Source organism: Dasypus novemcinctus, chromosome 5 (assembly GCF_030445035.2).
Source record: "Dasypus novemcinctus isolate mDasNov1 chromosome 5, mDasNov1.1.hap2, whole genome shotgun sequence".
Taxonomy (NCBI): domain Eukaryota; kingdom Metazoa; phylum Chordata; class Mammalia; order Cingulata; family Dasypodidae; genus Dasypus; species Dasypus novemcinctus.
Genome location: NC_080677.1, coordinates 138,973,791 through 138,982,471, shown reverse-complemented (window position 1 = coordinate 138,982,471; position 8,681 = coordinate 138,973,791). Strand labels below are relative to the sequence as shown.

General features: G+C 38.6%; 1 pseudogene; it reads right to left on the bottom strand.

The window, feature by feature from the left end:
- Nucleotides 1-6,088: 6,088 nt before the first annotated feature.
- On the bottom strand, nt 6,089-7,595 carry LOC101436286 (large ribosomal subunit protein uL18-like; annotated as a pseudogene).
- Between the last annotated feature and the right edge of the window lie 1,086 nt (nt 7,596-8,681).

Here is an 8,681-nt window from a genome sequence, read left to right as displayed (position 1 = left end):
AGCCTGCCCAGGAATGGCGCCGCACACACGGAGAGCTGACACAACAAGATGACGCAACCAAAAGAAACACAGATTCCCGTGCCACTGACAACAATAGAAGCGGACAAAGAAGAAGCAGCAAATAGACACAGAGAACAGACAACTGGGGTGGGGAGGGGGGAAGGGGAGAGAAATAAATAAATAAATCTTTAAAAAAATAAAAAAAATAAAAATACTGATCTGGGAAGTGGACTTGGCCCAATGAATAGGGCGGCCGCCTACCACCTGGGAGGTCCGTGGTTCAAACCCCGGGCCTCCTTGACCCGTGTGGAGCTGGCCCGTGCGCAGTGCACAAGGAGTGCCCTGCCATGCAGGGGTGTCCCCTGCGTAGGGGAGCCCCATGCGCAAGCAGTGTGCACAGCGAGAAGGAAAGTGTAGCCTGCCCAAGAATGGCGCTACACACAGGGAGAGCTGACACAACAAGATGATGCAACAACAAAAAAAGAATTGCAGATTCTGGGTGCCACTGATAAGGATAGAAGCGACCACAGAACACACAGCGAAAGGACCCAGAGAGCAGACAATTGGGGGGGGGGGCGGGGAGAGAAATAAATAAAAAAATAAATCTTAAAAAAAATTAAAAAATAAAAATACTGATCTTCTGTACTTGCTCCCTAAGCTAGTACTATTACGTATTCTTCTTATGTGGGCTTCTGTAACATTTAAACTGCATTTGAAAAATATTGAAAGACAATAATAACTACCCGGGATCACCTGACAAATGACTTTCTTAGAGGTTGAATCTGTGGCATGGGGTGACTGGAAATATGTAGACAGAATAGTTTTCTTATCAGCTTAGAGTACATTGTTAGCAATAATCCAGTGGTGCCTAAGCAGTAGCTTTTAAATTACCTGGGTTTTAAATAGCATGGTTAAAGAATACACAACAATAAATCAGGAGAGCATTGTAAATCAGGGTCTCACATTACCAAACGAACTCAGTGTTTCTTTGTGAAATGCATAATCGATTCTTCTGTTGTCAGGAAAGTAATCCTTCCTGTTGGAGAGATTCAGCACTGGTCTGAAAGTTCTCCTCACCGTGGGAATCTTTGCCTGCGGTAGTTTTGATCCAGCTGTTTGCTGACTTTCTGAGGACTACAGAAACTGGCACATTATTCTGTCCTTCATGGTGTAATCCTTATTGGTATTCAAAGAGTGAACATTTACCAAGACAAATTTGCTTATTTTGTCTTCTTTCTGGTCAATTAAGAATAGCTGGATTTTGTCATGATATGGGCGTTTGTCTGATTACAAACTCCATACTGTCTACAAACTCGGTACTATACTTTTATGATATCAAGTTTTAACCTGAACTAATCCAGAGTAAAAGTCTCAGGCATCTACTGGGGATGGGGAAAGGCACCTATTTGGGTTTGGGATAAACCATTAGTCATTATCAGGATTTTATCCTGGAAAACAGAGTAAGTCTAATACTTCTTTTCTAGATTAATTTTATCGAGAAAATAAATGGAAAAGAATTGTTCCATTAAAATAAATTGTACATATAATACTGGAATTACAGGAATGCTTTGGTGTTTAACTCATAAGCACTCACTTCTACTTTATAGAGAAATTGGTTGAGAATATTATAAAACTTTTCACAGCATTTATTGATCTATTTCTGGCATACAAATCCCTAGACAGGAACTGTCTATGGGCCAGGTTTTACGATCTTAGTATAGATCCAAAGCTTTTAATGTACCTTTTGCCTTTATCATAATGCCACCGAGAAAATTAAAGTGGGTGGGAATGGCCTTCTGACATCCAATTCCATGCTTAATTATGTTAAGATGGCCTTATTTTGCACAGTCCTTATACCAAAAGATTTTGGAATAGTTCTTAACTGATCTGGCCACATGCAAAACAGGATATCCTCCTCTATTTTGAGACTATGTTGTTCTCAGAGGCCTCAAGAAGCAACTAAATTTATTGGTTGGCTATTGTTAAGAGAAATAGCGAAATATTAGTTAGCCGATATCAAAATAGTCACTTTTGTCACACCAAGCTGGCATCTAAATTGATAATACAAAGCAACCACATTTAACAGACTAACTCATTTATTGTTTAGTGGAGCCATGGGTATACATTTCCAAAAGCCTTGTTCAGTTCTTTTATGATAGAAGAAGATATTCTTAGAGTTTTCCTGACCAAAGAAGTCTCAAGTGAGATCAGAAATATAAAGGGGTTGGTCCTTAGTAAATTAAAAATAAAAAGTATATAAATATAAATATAAAATGAATATAAATAAGAATGTTCTTTCATGAATTTGTCAAATGTATGATACTAATACAAAGTGGTAATAATAGTGGTATAAGGGAAAAATATGCTAATGTAAACAATGAATGATAGATGGAACTATTTTAATAATCTTTCATCAATTGTAGCAAAGGTAACTACTGTTAAAAAGTACAATTATAAAAAAGTGCTAATATACAAATATTCCTCATCAATGCTGGGTGTTAATAGTGGGGTGGTATATGTGTATCTTGTATTTTATCCATGATTGCTCTGTAAACTCACAACATCTCTAATAAAAAAGATTTAAAGATGAAATTTTAAAAACAGAATTAATTCATTTTAGAACCTTTAAGCTTTATTATCCCCTCCAGACAAAAATCCTTCAGAATCATAACTCAACACTGTGCACTTAGATTTTGTAGTGGGTTGGGAAAAAAAGCCATGTTTAGCAGATCCTGTTTTTCATTAGTTCTCTGTGGAGTTCTCTGTCATGAACCGAGATATGTGTTTACCTACTTCAAGGAAGGACTTGTGTCAAGGTTAGTCTCAGCTGTAGAGACCCACCTTGACACCCTCCCTGGGTAGACTACATCCAAAGACTTATTGAGGTAGCCTACATCCAGTGACAGGTCTGGTCATTCCAACTCAGTGGAGGAACAACTCTGCAGTGCTATAAATTGCGCAGAGTTCCCTGTAGACTCTGCTAATCTGCATGATGGCTCATTTCTCCTTCTGCCTGTGCTCCTTTCTCTCACCCTTTTATGCCATGTTGATTCTTAATGAAAGCTCTGCACCTAGCCTCCATCTCAGCATCTCTTTCTGGAAAATCCAACCTGCGACATTAATCCTATTCATTTCACCCTGTGTAAAGGCACAGAATACATTATTTTCCTTTTTGTATCCTTTTATTAGATAATAAACAATGTGACTCCCTCCCCCCTCTGCTTTTTTACTATACCAATCAGTAAATCAGAGCTGAGTTTTTTGCCTAATTACTATAGCTTACTTTACCTTATATTTAGAGTCTTAAATTAGGTGTTAGATAAGGTATCTGTGTCTTATTGTAAAGCAGCCATGAATACTTTTGGGGCCAAAAAATACTAAATAAAGGAATATTTCACAGAGTAACAAGGACTTCTGCATTATTACCTACCATTTTACTGTATGATAATTTTTTAGATCACATTTAAAAATTGTACAGGTAGAATAGCTAAAATAATAATAATTTGGAAAATAGTGTCTGCAATAAAAAGTTAGGGAAGCAGATGTGAGTCAAGTGACTGAGCTCCCGCCTACTACACGGGAGGTCCCAGTTTTAGTTCCCATTGCCTCCTAAAGAAGATAAGCAAGACAGCAAGCTGATGTGACAGGCTGGTGAGATGATGCAACAAGATGATGCAATAAGATGACAAAACAAGATGATGTAACAAGAGGCACAAGGAGGAAAACATAATGAGAGAAACAAAGCAGGGAGTAGAGGTGGCTTAAGTGATTAGGCACCTCCCTCCCACATGGGAGGTCCTGGGCTTGGTTCCCGATGCTTACTTAAAATATATATAAAAAGGAGGACGAGCACACAGTGAAAAGACAGTGAGTGCAAATGAGGGGATGGAGAGAAGAAATAAACAAATAAAATAAATCTTTGGAAAAAATTTTTTTAAAAGTATGCATGGATTTATTTTATTTTATTTTATTATTATTTTTTTAAGATTTATTTTTTATTTATTTCTCTCCCCTTCTCCCCTCCCACACCCCCATTGTCTGTTCTCTGTGTCCATTTGCTGTGTGTTCCTCTGTGACGGCTTTTATCCTTATCAGCGGCACTGGGACTCTATGTCTCTTTTTGTTATGTCATCTTGCTGTGTCAGCTCTCTGTGTGTGCGGCGCCATACCTGGGCAGGTTGTGCTTTTTTTGCGTGGGGCGGCTCTCCTTGCAGGGTGCACTCCTTGCACGTGGGGCTCCCCTACACAGGGGACACCCCTGCATGGCAGGGCACTCCTTGTGTGCATCAGCACTGTGTGTGGGCCAGCTCACCACACGAGTCAGGAGGCTCTGGGTTTGAACCCTGGACCTCCCATACAGTAGGTGGACGCTCTATGAGTCGAGGTAAATCTGCTTTCCTGGATATATTTTTAAGAAAGTAAACCTTAGGCTTCTTTATGAATTCTTCAGAATAGAAGATATTTAATGACATGTGTTTTTAATTTTAAATATTTATACATTTTTAAATTAAAAAAGCAGCTTTATTCTTGTAATGCTCTAAAGTCACAGCAAATCAAATGGAAATGCAACATTCTTTGATGCTAAATAATCTGAAAACATTACTGTGGAAGAAAATTTCCTACACCAATGACTCTTAGTTCATTTGGACATTGTTATCATTGTGGGAAACTTACCACCTCTAAAAAAGCAATTTTGCACATTTAAAAAAATGACTTTTGATTCAGAGATCCCTAATAGTTTTATAAAACCCCTCTTGCCAGGGCTTAGCTGAGAAACCATTGTCTTAAAACACATATTATAACAAAATAATGCCAGGAAGTACAAGATCAATAGGACCAAAAGATTTCATTCCTGCCCTTTTAGAAGCCATTACATTACTCAGTTCATCCTTTGTGCAACTATTTTGACCAAAGACCTAAGAAAGACTGATGCTGTGAAAATCCTCATTCCATAGATATCAGCAGTGAGTATATTTTGTAGATTTGCTAGCCAAAATACCATTGCTGGAAACTGCATTGAAACTGCTATTAAAAAATAAATTTAAACATAAATTCGCTAATATTTAAAACAACAGAAATTGACTGCAAAGTAGGTAAACTTTTTCATAAAACAGATAATGGGTTAAGAGCATGGTTGTACTATAGACTTATACAGACATTTTAAACCTCATTTAGACATCAAGTATCTGTGGTTTCAGAATGTTTCCTTAAGTGGATTTTTAACTGACTCTCCTAAAATTTAAAATCCCTCAGAAAGTGTTCTACTTGACAATATGCCAAGTTTTAGCCAAAATACATGAGTTTTCATGTATTCATCCTAAATTTGCCGGGTCTGTCTTCAAAACTGACATCTTAAAACTCAATCCAGAACCATATATCCTGAACTTAAGCTATGTGGGAAGGCAAGACCTTGCAATCAAGCACGGAAGCCTTTTTAGTGGTAATTATCCATTTCCAAACAGTATTTCCTGTTGGCTGAAGGGCAATCTTTTAAGGCACATGTAAGTTATTCATCTAACACTTTTTTTTTCTTTCAATATAGGCTTAGGATGTAGAGTTAGTATTTGTTCTCTTTTATGTTATTTTCAAATATATGTATGTTCAGATCTGGTGTGTATCTTTTAACATCTTCACAAAATTAAACAACTCCTTTTGAAGAAAAGACCCATTATTTTCTGCTGAAAGTTTTACCTGGCTAAAGTGAATGTGTTAGAGTTGTGTGTACTTCATTGGACCGTTTTCTCAAGAAAAACTGAAGTCATGAATTAATACCGCTTTCTAAGATTGCATACTTTGAAGGTACATTTTCATCCCATTAATCACCTGCTTACAATAAATGGATGGAAGAATTATTTACTAGTGATGGCTGTCTGTTGCTTGCTAGACTTTTTAGGAAGAGCTGCACATAACTCCTGTCAGGTAGAAGAGTGGCCCAAGAAGTGGGTTTGAACTTTGTTAGAGTAACTATGCAGATAAATATTTTCATGGTATTTCTCACAGTTTCACAACAAGATCTCAACACAGAAATAGAAGTTGATAAGTTTATTGTCTTTATCTGAAAAATCTTCATAGGAAATTGTGGTTTGGTTTAGCTCTCAGCAGCCTGCTCCTGAGCTCTAAGGAAACTTGCTTTCTTCTGAGCTACCTAATCTTTCTTCTGGGAAAGGAGACATTTTGGGATGGTTCCACCTCTTCTTTTTAACTTCTTTCTTAGGCTATTTCTTGTAGACTGGATTCTCTTGTATAGCAGCATGGTCTTTCTTGTACTTCTCCTCCATCATGTCTGGTGTTATGTTTTCTTTACGTATTGAGAGAACTGTTTCTTGTAAGCATCTTCATCTTCTTCCTTTAGGTAATGCATATAATCCTCAATGTTCTGACCCATGATGTACTTCTGATGTTCTTCTGCATTGAATTCCTTGCTTTCTGAATCATAACCAGGGAATCATTTGGTACTGTGAGGGATAGACAAGCCTCCATCCATAGTTCCCTTCAAAGCCCCAAAAACTTTATTTCCAGTGGTAGTTCTGGCAAGTCCTGCATCCAAATAGCAGGTGAAGGCCCCAGGTTGACCAACAATACTTTCCACATTTTATTGATCTTGAGTTACTTTTACTTGGCCTTCATAGATCTTGTCCATGCCAGACCTGTTGAGAAGCCTGTGGGTCAGCATCAGGCCAGAAAAATATGTTGCAATACAATTTGTCAGGCCAATCTTCACACCATATTTTGGGAGTTCATGAGCATAAGCTGCACAGACTATCATATCCCCTTCTATTTGGGCATAAGCAATCTGACAAACAATGTCTCTGTTGGTTACATGAACTATCATCCTGTATTTGGGTGTTGTAGCAGTTTGATAAGGTTATGAATTCTTAAAATAGATATTGGATTATGTTGGTAATCTGGTCTGTACCTGGGTATGACTAAATTATGATTAGGGCTTTGATTGGGCCATGTCATTAGGGCATTGAGGCCCAGCCCCTTGGTGTGTGTGGACTCACAGATAAAAGACATGGCAAAGGACAGAGTTGAGGGCTTTTGATGTTGGAATTTTGTTGTCGGAGTTTGATGCTGAAGCCTTACCCTGGAGCCCCAGGAAGTAAGCTCACAGAGGAAAGAGAAGCAAGCCCCAGGAAGAGAGGAACACTGAGCCGAGGAAGAAGCAAGTCCTGGGAAGAAAGGAACCCTGAACCCAGAGAGAAGCAATACCCTGGAAGGGAGGAACCCAGGAAGACTGAACCCTCACAGACATCGGCAGCCATCCTGCTCCAACACATGAAAATAGACTTTGGTGAGGGAAGTAACTTATGCTCTGTGGCCTGGTATCTGTTAGTTCCTACCCCAAATAAATATCCCTTATAAAAGCCAGTAGGTGTCTGGTATTTTGCACCAGCACCCCTTTGGCTGACTAATACAGGTGTATTGTATTTATTTTTAACCTGGATTATCAAGTGCTTCTGAGCATAGTAATCAATTTTACCCTCTTGTTTTCTTCTAAATTTCACTTGGTATCTCTTGAAATAGGCCTTATTCTTGACAACTTTAACAAAATCCTCCCTCTGGAACAGAGACCAGTGTCCACAGCTTGTCATAGATCTGCAAACCCAGGAGCACTATGAAGGGGAAAAGCTAAATATATTTCATTTTTCCCAGGGAGGTATAAGCAAATGAATTAAAAAAAAATGAAATTGTACACTGGTGCTTATGATAAAAAGCAAAATATACCATCTGTGGTAAAGGTAATCTTTTGGGTTTGCCAGTATTATTGTAGTCTATTGTTTGGTATGTGACTCCACTTCTTAGTTCCTACAGGTGTTAAAATGCAAATGCATAAAAAGTAATGGTAATTCTACGGTTTTAGACATACAATGTACAAAGATGTAAGTGGTAACAAGTACAGAAAGAGATGAGAGGATGGAGAGGTACAGAAAAAGTATATGGTGATACCCACACTGTTTCTGATTGAGAGGTGGTTTCTGCCATGGAGCAGATGGATGGAACTGTCTTGCTTGTCATTGTAGATACTCTCTGTTTTTTGGCATGAGTTTTGTTTGATATGGTTTATGAATTCCAAAAATAGGTATTGGATTATGTTTGTGAACTGGTCTGTACCTGGGCATGATTAAATTATGATTAGAGCTTTGATTGGGCCGTGTCAGTTGAATGTTGAGTCCCCACCCCTTTGGTAAGCAGGGACTCACAGATAAAACTACACAACAGAGCAGAGGAGTTAGTTGGAGTTTTGAGCTGGAGCCTGGGAAATAAGCACACAGAGGAGCAGAAGAGCTGAGCCTGAAGAGAATCAAGTCCTGGGGAGGGAGACAAAGCTCATCACCTGGTAGTCTACAACTGGCCTTGTGGAGAAAACAGAGATGCTGGGCCCAGAGAGAAAAAGAACCCTGGGAAGAGAGGAACCCAAGAAGCCTGAACTCTTGGCAGATGTTGGTAACCATCTTGCTCTAACATGTGGCAATAGACTTTGGTGAGGGAAGTAACTTATGCTTTATGGCCTGATATCTGTAAGATCCTACCCCAAGTAAATACCCTTTATAAAAACCAACCAATTTCTGGTATTTTGCATCAGCACCCCTTTGGCTCACTAATATAGGTGTTATATGTATTCATCAATTGTAGCAAATGTACTGCACTAATGAAAGATGTTGCTAATGGGGGAAAGT